Genomic DNA, 12,447 nt, shown 5'->3' on the forward strand with positions numbered 1-12,447 from the left:
TAAAGACTTAAACATAAGACCTAACACCATCAAAACCTTAGAAGAAAACCTAGGCAAAACCATTGAGGACATAGGTATAGGCAAGGACTTCATGACTAAAACACCAAAAGCATTGCCAACAAAAGCCAAAATAGACAAATGGGATATAATTAAACTCCAGAGCTCCTGCTCAGCGAAAGAAACAATCATTAGAATGAACTGTCAACCAACAGAATTGGAAAAAATTTTTGCAGTCTACCCATCTGACAAAGAACTTACATCCAAACTCTACAAAGAACTAAAACAGATTTACAAGAAAAAAACAAACAAACCCATTCAAAAGTGGGCAAAGGATATGAACAGACACTTTTCAAAAGAATACATATATGAGGCCAACAAACATATGAAAAAATGCTCATCATCACTGGTCATTAGAGAAGTGCAAGTCAAAACCACATTGAGATACCATCTCACGCCAGTTAGAATGGCAATTATTAAAAAATCTGGAGACAACAGATGCTGGAGAGGATGTGGAGAAATAAGAACACTTTTACATGTTGGTGAGAGTGTAAATTAGTTCAACCATTGTGGAAGACAGTGTGGCAATTCCTCAAGGACCTAGAAATAGAAATTCCATTTGACCCAGCAATCCCATTACTGGGTATATATCCAAAGGATTATAAATCATTCTATTTTAAGGACACACGCACACGAATGTTCATTGCAGCACAGTTTACAATAGCAAAGACTTGGAACCAACCCAAATGCCCACTGATGATAATCTGGACAGGGAAAATGTGGTACATATACACCATGGAATACTATGCAGCCACAAAAAACGATGAGTTCGTGTCCTTTGTAGGGACATGGATGAACCTGGAAACCATCATTCTCCGCAAGCTGACATAGGAACAGAGAATCAAGCACCGCATGTTCTCACTCATAGGTGGGTGTTGAACAATGAGAACACATGGACACAGGGAGGGGAGCAATACACACTGAGATCTGTGGGGGAGGACTAGGGGAGGGACAGTGGGGGTAGGGAGTTGGGGAGGGATAATATGGGGAGAAATGCCAGATATAGGTGATGGGGATGGAGGCAGCAAACCACATTACCATATATGTACCTATGTAACAATCCTGCATATTCTTTACATGTGCCCCAGAACCTAAAATGCAATAAAAAATATATATTTTATATATATTTATATATTTTTACATGGTTCCAATAATATATATATTATATATATATAATATATATATAAATGAAAAACTGCTATTATTGGAACTTCTGTACTAGTTACCTAATTTTATCTTTTATCTTCTAGTTTTCATTTGCCTTTTATCTCTATTTTTTGAAACACTTATTCAATTTTCTTTTTCAGTATTTCACATTCCAACCATAATATTTTTGCTATTATGCTTTCAATTTCTAAAAATTAATTTTTGTTCTTCAAAAGTTCTTATGTTTTTGTTTTGTTTTTTGGTTAATAACATTTGTCACCTAAATATAGTACCTTCTCTTAACATTCTGTGGATATTAATGTCCTTTGGGGGTTTTGTATCATGTAGTTTTCTTTTCTCTGCATTGCTTCTGATTTCTACAAATTGATTTTCTTTCTGTTGGTTCATTTTCACCTCTATCTTCTGGGTTAGTGACACCCACACACACCTGGCAATCTTTGGCTATCTGTTTATGTTTAATATGGGGAACTAGAAAGCGATTGTAAGTTTTGAGACGTTTCCTTTGAGTTTATCCATGATGAACTTCATTGAAGATTTATCTGGCTATTTTGGGGCACCTTTTAGCATCAGTCAGTATCTTTAGGTCTTTTTTCTAGGGCTGGTCAATTTCTAGCTGGAATACTTTTCTCTCTTCCTGCCTAGAAGGAAAAAAACTGGCTTTCTGTATTCTGAGAGTTAAGTGGGAGAAAAAGCAGAGTCTTCAGCATAGGGTGCACAAACATTTGCCTAACTTTCTTGTTTTAATATGGTAGTGTCACCCAAAGCCCTGCCTGGAATTTCCCAGTCCAGACATAATCAGTTCACCCTCTGCAGGAAATAAAGTTCCCGGGCTGAGGGGCCAGTTCCCAGGGTGGAGTGGGCAGCTAGCAGAGGCGCCTGCTTACTCCCTCAACAGCTGTCAGTTGAGCCTCTGTATTTTGCTCTTCACCACCCAACTTCTTCCTTCTGGTCCAACCCTCCTCCTCCAACCAAGCCCCTGGTGCTGCCACTGCTCAAGCCTTTTGAGGACTGTGCTTCAAAGTCAGCTTTTTCCACTGCAGGCTTAGAGTTGGGTTTCCTGCATTTGCTAAGATGCCTCCTGTCCATCTGCTTTCTAATTTACAAACTGTTGTTCTTATCTCTTATTTTGTCCACTCTGCCCAGATGAGTTTACTTTTCACTTTAAATCTCTTTGCTATAGTTTTTGTGGGGTTTCAGGGGAGAGGAAAATTAGACAAATGGGTTCAACCTGCCATGTTATCTAGGAAGCTGTATTGTGTTTTTTTTCTACTCTATTAATTTGTGCCAGTTATATGAAGCATATAACTCAGGAATATATGATAATTATGGTACTTTCACAAATAATAACCACCTTAATCAGCTACAGTGGTTTTATGTCAGATAAAACCATGAAGTAATGACCAGAGGTTATGAATTTTAAAAGGAAGGAAGGGTTGAAAAACAGGGGAGGAAAGAAAAAGAATTTTAATTTTTTATGGATGATGTAAGTTCCAACAATTTTGTAGAATAAAAATGGTTATCTAATGTAAGAGCAGCCTTAAGAAGCTTATTATTGATTCATGTTATGGACAAGAGGAAAAAGAGGAAACTCCAGGGAATAAAATTCTCAAAGTTTGCGCATTCTCCCTTTAGGGATATGCAGCTAATAAGTCATAACATAAACTCTTCTCCAATGGTCAACTGCCTGGACTTGTCCCATGGTGGATGCCATGGGGATTGAGTTGGGGCTCAGTGGACCACTGAAATCAGCAAGCTGCGTTTTTATATTGCAGTAGCTTTTGGGGTGCAAGTGGTTCTTTGTTACATGAATAAATTGTATAGTGGCAAATTCTGAGATTCCAGTGCACCTGTCACCCAAATAATGTACATTGTGCCTAATGTGTAATTTTTTATCCCTATATCCAATCCCACCCTCCCTTTTCTGAGTCTTTAAAGTTCATGATATCACTCTGCAAGCCTTTGTGTACTCATAGTTTAGCTCCCACTTATAAGTGAGAGCATTTGTTTTTTGCTTTTCCACTCCTGTGTTACTTCACTTAGAATAATGGCCTCCAGCTCCATCCAAGTTGCTGCAAAATACATTATTTTGTTCCTTTTAATGGCTGAGTAGTATTCCATCATGGGTATATACCACATTTTTTTAATCCACTCATTAGTTGACGAGTACTTAGGCTGGTTCCACATCTTTGCAATTGTGAATTGTGCTGCTGTAAACGTTATGTGTGCAAGTGTCTTTCTCATATAATGACTTCTTTTCCTTTGGTAGATACACAGCAGTGGGATTGCTGGATTGAATGGTAGATCTTTTCACTCTTTAAGGAATCGCCATACTGTTTTCCATAGAGGTTGCACTAATTTACATTCCCACCAGCAGCGTATAAGCATTCCCTTTTCCTTTTCCCCACATCCATGCCAACATCTATTGTTTTCTGACTTTTTAATAATTACCTTTTTTTTAAAGACAGAGTCTCACTCTGTCACCGAGGCTTATGATCAGGAATTCAAGACTAGCCTGGCCAATATGGAGAAACCCATCTCTACTAAAAATACAAAAATTAGCCAGGCATGGTGGCAGTTGCCTATAATCCCAGCAACTTGGGAGGTTGAAGCAGGAGAATCACTGAAACCTGAGAGGCAGAGGTTGCAGTGATCCAAGATTGTGTCACTGCACTCCAGCACACTAATGAAGTGTTAAGACATATCCTCGTGTCCTATTGTTTCACTAAAATGAGAACATACACACCTGTGGTTGGGGCTAGGGGTCTTCATAAAGGGTTCCTGACTTGGCCAAATACTATTCATGAAACTCAATTTAGACCTGGTGTCCTGGCTTTACTTCTCCAACCAACTTGATCTTCAGATGTAGATTGCCTTGTTCATTCTGCTCAGGCCTGAAGTCCCTGTGGGTTAATTTTGCTGCTGGCTCAGCCTATCCCTGACTCAATATTTGATAATTGAACCAGGTTCTATGGGCTCACTTCTGTTCTCTCTATTATAACCTCCGCTTTACCACTGTTAGGTTGGAGACTACAGGTGAAATCGGAATCAAAGGGAAACCTTAAAGTTACTCATATGGAAGTCAGCCTACTGTATTCCAATGTGCTTCATTTGTAGGGGATGTTCCTGTGGTTGGGGTTGCAGTATCATCCTGTATGTGTCAGGACCTTCAACTGTAGACAGCCGAATCCACGTTACCTAGTTTAAGCAGAGGAGAATTCATTAAACAGTAGTAGGCACCTTGCAAGAATTTCTGAAAAGACTAGAGAACTGGGCTTTGGACTCCAGGTCCCCAGTGCAGTTGTCCCAGGAAATCCAGGTGCCTCATTCACTGCACTTGCAAGATCTGATCTCTCTCTGTGGAGCTATCATTCACATTTGGCATCTCTGCCTCCTAGTCTCAAGTAATATGTCTTCTTGGTGATAGGGTATATGCAGAAACTAGCTATAAGGGAGTCTTGGAGAATGCAGTTGTAACATTCCAGCCTGCATCGTACAGGAAGGAAAACTGAAATGAAATTAGGCAGGCAATTTAACATATCTGCCACACCCTAAAGGGAATGGGAATTCCCTATATTACACATCTGGGATGAAGTGGCTCCTACACTTGGGCCTGGACTCTAAGAGTCTAGTCAAGAGGGTGTTCCTAGGTAATGGAGGAAGAACAGTGCCTGGCGCAAGGAGGCAAGTTGCAGTCAGATGAGGAGCCAGTGCAGCAGAAAATCCCATTGCAATGGTTGGTACATGGGGGCTCCTAAAATAGCCATACCTAGAAGTCACACATATGACTCTTTGTGGCAGTAGAATGCAATTTTTAATAGCACAGACTCTGAAGCCAGACTACTGGGTTTGAATCCTAGTTGTTCTCTTTACTAGCTATGTGACCTCGGGTTTTATATATGTGTGTATGACATGTGCTTTATATATTACATTACAGTATAATGATATACAATGGTTACTATAGTATATAATGATATATATGTTAATTTCAATGTCAATTTGAGTGAGTGAGCCATGGGGTATCCGGAGTAAACATTTTTTCAGGGTGGGTCTGTGAGGGTGTTGCAGATGACAGCAGCTTTTGAACTGGTAAACTTAGTAAGATGATTGCCCTTCCCAATGGGCGTCACCCTGTCTGTTGAGGGCCTGAAGAAAATAAAAGGTGGAGTAAGGAGGAATTTACCCTTTTTTCCTACTTGAGCTGGAACATCTCACCTCTTTTCACTATTTGAGCTGGAATACCTCACCTCTTCGCCTCAGACTGGGACTTGTGTCATTGTTTCCCTATTTCAGACCTTCAGACTTGGACTTAATTACACCTCCTGCTTTCCTGGGTTTCCAGCTTACAGATGGTGGATTGTGGAAATTCTCAGCCTCCATAATCATGTGAGCCAATTCCTCATAATCTCTCTGTTTCTCTTTCTCTACACACACACACGCACACCCCTCCCATTGGTTCTGTTTCTCTGAAGAACACTAATATACTACTGTGTGTTTATGTGTACATGCGTGTGTGTGCATGTATGCGTTTGTGTGTGCATCTGTGTGTGTGTGTGTGTGTGTATTTTCTCCTTTCACTTACTCCCAAGTCTTTGGTAGGTCCAACTTCACCTGGAGCTGGGTCTATTTCCATGCTAGGGTGGTGATGTTCATGAGAAGAAAGGGAGAAATCACACTCCCCATATGAGATTCTCCTCCTTTACTAACCTTGGAAGTTCAGGGTGTTCTTTTATTAGGCAGGTGAATAACCTTCATTACAGAGAGAATTACTTTGCATGAGGAACAGTGCAAGAATGTAGAGTAATTGTAAAAGTTTCCATTAAGCAAATAAGCTTCTGTGATATAATTACAGGTTAAAACATTATGACAGGCTGTGTCAGCTATCTATTACTATGTAACAAATCACTCCAAAATGTAGTGTCTTAAGACAGCAAGTATATCATTTCTCATACTTCTGTGAGTTGGCTGGACAATTTCTCTGCTGATTTTGCTTGTGCTTTTTCAAGTAGCTTCATGCAGATGGATGATTATCTGGCTGGAGGGTTCAGATGGCCCCACTCACATGTCTGGCAGTTGGTGCTGGCTGGGGTGCCTCGATTTTTCTCCATGTGGCCTTTCAGTCTCCTGTAGACTAGATCAGTTTCCTTACATGGCAGTTCTGAGCAGTGTTCCAAGAGGTGAAAGCCACACTCTCGAGGCTACTTGATACCTAGGCTCAGAAACTCAAACAACCTCACTTCTATCACATTCTATTGATAGCCAAAATTCAAGGGGGTGGAGAAATGGGCACCACCTCTGGATGGGCTGTGAAGCAAAGACCTGTTATAAAAAGGAGTACATACTGGAATTGGGAGGTAAGGGAGGGGATTTGGGGCCATTAAACAATCTACCATGTAGGTAAATTCGGAGCTAATACAATTAAACATTCAGTGATTACTATAGCCTGAATGTATCCCCCCAAAATTCATATATTGAAAGTTAATCACCAATGTGGTAATACTAAGAGGTAGGGCTTTTAAGAGGTGATTAAGTCATGAGGGCAGCACTCTCTTGAGTAGGATCAATGACCTTATAAAAGAGGTGCAGGGAGTACAAGGGGACTTAAGGTGTAGAGTTTCATAGTTTTTTCTGTTTGTTTCTTTTCTTTTCCTTGTGATCAAATTTGTCATCTATTTAATATAACTTGTTATAATATATTTTTTGTAAGCTTCATGGTAACCACAAAGTAAGTAAAAATCTGTAATAGATACACTGAAAATAAAAGGCAAAGAATGAAAACACACTACCAGGAAAATCACCTAACCATAGGGGAAGACAGTAAGAAAGGAAGAAAGGAGTTACAAATCAGCCAAAATACAAGTAACAAAATGACAGTAGTAAATCCTTACCTATCAATAATATCATTGAATGTAAATAAATAAAATTCTCCAAAAAAAGACATAAAGTGGCTGAATGGATAAAGAAACAATACCCAACTATATGCTGCCTACAAGAAACTTACTTCACCTATAAAGACACACATAGACTGAAAGTGAAGGGATAGAAAAAGATATTCTATAAAAATGAAGCCCAAAAAAGAGCAGGAGTGGCTAAACTCATAGCAGATAAAGTAGACTTCAAGTCAAAAACTGTACAAAAGGCAAAGAAGGTCACTATATAATAATATATGGGTCAATTCAGTAAGAGGACATAACAATTTATATACACACGCATATACACACACACACACACACACACACACACACACAAAATACTGGAACACCAAAATACATAAGGCAAATATTAATGGATCTAAAGGGAAAGCTGGACTGCAATATAATAATAGTAGGGGATTTCAACACCCCACTTCTAGTAATGAGCAGATCATCCAGACAGAAAATCACCAAGGAAACATCAGAGTTAAACTACACTCTAGACCAAATGGACCTAAGTGATGTTTACAGAACATTTCATCCAAGCGCTGTAGAATAAACAATCTTCTCATGAGCACATGGAACATCCTCCAGGATATGTTAGGCCACAAAACAAGTCTCAACAAATTTTAAAAACTTGAGATAATATCATTAATCTCTTTTGACTACAATGGAAAAAACTGGAAATCAGTAACAAGACAAACTTTGGAAACTATAAAAACACATGGAAATTAAACAACATGCTCCTGAACCATCAATGGGTCACTGTGGAAATTAAGAAGGAAATTAAAAAATTTATTGAAACAAATGACATGGAAACATAACATACCAAAACCTATGGGATACAGCAGAAGCAGCTCTAAGATGGACGTTTGTATCAATAAATGACTAGTAGAAAGTAGAAAGACTCAAATAAACAACCTAATGATGCATCTTAAAAAACTAGAAAAGCAAGAACAAACCAAACCCAAAAGTTGATTTTTTGCAAAGATAAAATTGACAAACATTTAACTACTAGACTTAAAAAAACAGAGAGAAGACCCAAATAAAATCAGAAATTAAAAAGAAGTTATGACTGCTATACAGAAATACAAAGGATTCATAATAGAGAACATAGAAATACAAAAGATACGTAACAGAGACTATTACGAACAACTATATGCCAACAAGTTGGAAAACCTAGAAGAAATGGATAAATTTCTGGACATATATGACCTACCAAGATTGAATTGTGAAGGAATGGAAAACCTGAACAGACCAATAATGAATAACAACAGAAGCAGTAATAAAGTCTCCTACCAAAGAGAAGCCCAATACCTGATGGCTTCATGGCTGAATTCCACCAAATAGTTAAAGAATAACTAATACCAATTCTACTCAAACTATTCCAAAGAATTGAATAGGAGAGAATACTTCAAAACTTATGCTACAATGCCAGCATTATCCTGATATCAAAACCAGACAAAGATATAACAGAAAAAGAAAACTAAGGCCAATATCCCTCATGAACAGAGATTGAAAAATTCTCGACCAGATACTAGCGAACCAAACACATTTAAAAGATTATTCACCATGATCAAGTGGGATTCACCCCAGGGATGCAAGAATGGTTCAACATACATAAATCAATAAATGTAATACATTTACAGAATCAAGGACAAAAACCATATGATCATTTCAATAGATACAGAAAAAGCATCCAATACAATTCAACATTACTTCATGATAAAAATTCTCAACAAACTGGGTATGGAAGGAACATAACTCAGAACAATGAAGGCCATAACTGAAAACTCTCAGCTAACAGCATAATAAATGGGGAAACATCGAAAGCCTTTCCTAGGCAAGCACGCCTACTTTCACTACTTTTATTCAACATAGTGCTATATAAGTCCTAGACAGAGCAGTTAGGCAAGAGAAATAAAGAGCATCCAAATTGGAAAAAAAATTCAAATTATTTGCAGAAGACATGATATTTTATTTAGAAAAATCTAAATACTCCATCCAGAAAGTTTTAGAGCTGATAAAGAAATTCAAGCCAGGCACAGTAGCTCATGACTGTAATCCCAGAACTTTGGGAGGCCAAGGTGGAGGGATTAGTTGTGATCAGTAGTTCAAGGCCAGAACTGGCCAATATGGGGAAACCCTGTCTCTACTAAAAATACAAAAAACTAGCTGGGCATGGTGGTGGGTACCTATAATCTCAGCTTCTCTGGAGAATCACTTGAACCTCGGAGGTGGAGCTTGCAGTGAGCCAAGGTCACAACACTGTACTCCAGCCTGGGTGATAGAGTGTGACTCTGTCAATCCTATCTTCTCTAGAAGCTGAGGCAGGAGAATTGCTTGAATCTGGGAGGTGGAGGTTGCAGGGAGCCAATATTGTACCACTGCATTCCAACCTGCATGACAAGAGTGAGACTCCGTCTCAAAAAAAAAAAAATTCAGTAAAGTTTGAGGATACAAAAATCAGTAGCATTTATATATACTAACAGTGTACATAAGTCAGAAGAAAGCAACCCCATCTACAATAGCTACAAAAAAATACCTATGAATAAATTAAACCAAAGAAGTGAAAGATACCTGTAAGGAAAACCACAAAATACTGATGAAAAAAAACTGAAAAGAACATAATAAAATGGAAAGATATTCCATGCTCATGGATTAAAATAATTAATATTGTTAAAATGTCTATACTACCGAAAGCAATCTACACATTCAATGCAATCCATATCAAAATATCAATGACATTCATCACAGAAGAAGAAAAAAAATCTAAAATTTTTATGGAACCACAAGAGACCTCAAACAGCCAGAGCAATCATAAGCAAAGAGAACAAACCTGGAGACATCACACCATCTGATTTCAAAATATACTACCATAATAATTGTGATGATTAATGTTAAGTGTCAACCTGATTGGATTGAAGGATGCAAAGTATTGTTCCTGGGTATATCTCTGAGGGTATGGCCAAAGGAGATTAACAGTTGAGTGAATGGAGGCAGACCCACCTCAATGTGAGTGAGCACCATCTAATCAACAGCCAGTGTGGCTAGAATAAAGCAGACTTGCTGAGTCTTCCAGCCTCATCTTTCTCCTGTGCTGGATGCTTCCTGCCCTCAAACATAAGACTCCAAGGTCTTCAGCTTTTAGACTCTTGGACTTATATCAGTGGTTTGCCAGAGGCTCTCGGGCCTTTGGCCACAGACTGAAGGCTACATTATCAGCTTCTCTTCTTTTGAGGTTTTGGGATTCAGACTGGGCCACTACTGGCTTCCTTGCTCCTCAACTTGCAGACAGCTTATGAGACTTTACCTTGTGACTGTGGGAGTCAATTCTCCTTAATAAACTCCCTTTCATATATACATATATCCTATTAGTTCTGTCCCTCTAGAGAACCCTAATACAGTAATCAAACAGCAAGATTCTGGCATAAAAAACAGATATATAGACCGACAGAACAGAATACAGAGCCCAGATATAAATTTGCACATTAATGGCCATCTTATTTTTGACAAAGAACATATGCTAGGGAAAGAACAGCTTATTTAATAAATGGTGCTGGGAAACTGGAAAACCATATGCTTATCTCTTACCATTTACAAAAATAAAATCAAAATGGCTTAAAGGCTTATATATAAGACCCCAAACCATAAAACTATAGAAGAAAACATTGGAGAAATGCCTTAGGACATTAGTCTAGGCAAAATGTTTTGGAAAAGGCCTCAAAAGCAGAGGTAACAAAAGCAAACATAGACAAAATGGGATCGCATCAAGCTAAAAAGCTTCTGCACAGCAAAGGATACATCAAAGAAAAGAGACAATCTATAGAACGAGAGAAAATACTTGCCAATCAACCATCCAACAAGGGATTAATAATCAGAATATTTAAGGAACCCAAACAACTGAATGACAGAAAACAAACTGATGTAATCTAATTTTATAAAGGGCAAAAGATCAGAACAGACATTTCTCAAAAGAAAATATACAAATGACCAACAAGCACATGAAAAACTGCTCAATATCACTAATCATCAGGGCAATGCAATCAAAACCACAATGATGTATAATCTCGCCCCAATTAAAATGGCCATTACTAAAAAGAAAATACCAGATGCTGATGACGATGCAGAGAGAAGGGAATGCTCATACACTCCTGGAGGAACGTAAACTGGTACAGCCTCTATGGAAAACAGTATGGAGATTCCTCAAAAAACTAAAAACAGAACTACCATATGATCCAGGAATCCCACTGCTGGGTATACAACCAAAAAAAAAAAAAGGGGAATCAGTATATCAAAAAGATATTTGCACTCCTATATTTATTATAGCACTATTCATAATAGCAAAGATGGAAAAACCTAAGTGCTCATCAATGGACAAATGGTTTTAAAATGTGTATATGTACACAATGGAATATTATTCAGCCATAAAAAAGAATGAAATCCTGTCATTTGCAGCAACACAGATGAAACTGGAGGACATTGTTAATAGAAATAAGCCAGACAAAGAGACAAATATCATGGCATGTTCTCACTCATATGCACAAGCTAAAAAATTGTTTTCAGAATAGTTGTACACATTTATAGGATACATGCATACAATGTGTAATGATCAAATCAGAGTAATTGGGATACTCATAATCTGAAATATTTGTCATTTCTTTTTACTGGTAACATTCCAAATCTCTTCTAGCTATTCTGAAATACACAACAGATTACTGTCAGCTATAGTCACGCTGTTCTCTTGGACATTAGGACTTACTCCTTCCATCTAACTGTATGTTCCCACTCATTAACCAACCCTTTTCATCTCCCCCTACCCACCTTCCACCCTTCCCAGCTCTAGTAGTCACCAGTCGATACTTTAATTCCATTAGATCAATTTCACACAGCTACTTTAGAACTAAGTTCAGAAAAATTGGAAAACTCTGCCATAGTTTTAGTTGAAGGCAGGAATGTTTAGTACCCTCTTGGTGATAGATGTAATAACCTCCATTTTTTTAAAACTGTGGCTTAAAAGTCATAACAAAATATCACCTTTATAAAGCTCTTTCCAGCCCCAAGGGTCTAGAATTCCAGGATTTCTGTCAAGCCTGAAAGACAGTGGGCTTTATTGGGTTCTGTTATTTAAAACTTTACAGTTTTTGAGTTTATCTGGCATGTTCCTCATTGAATGGACAACATAGGAGGCTTTTCAGAATCATTCAAATGGATTTATGGTGTGCCCTTGGTAGAAAGGGAGGTCGAAATCCTCCTTTGCTATTCAGAAACTTTCATTTGGGCTTATGCTGGAAAACAGGCTGACTTTGGCCCA

The sequence above is a fragment of the Cebus imitator genome, unplaced genomic scaffold (genome assembly GCF_001604975.1).
Source record: "Cebus imitator isolate Cc_AM_T3 unplaced genomic scaffold, Cebus_imitator-1.0 Scaffold74, whole genome shotgun sequence".
Lineage (NCBI taxonomy): Eukaryota > Metazoa > Chordata > Mammalia > Primates > Cebidae > Cebus > Cebus imitator.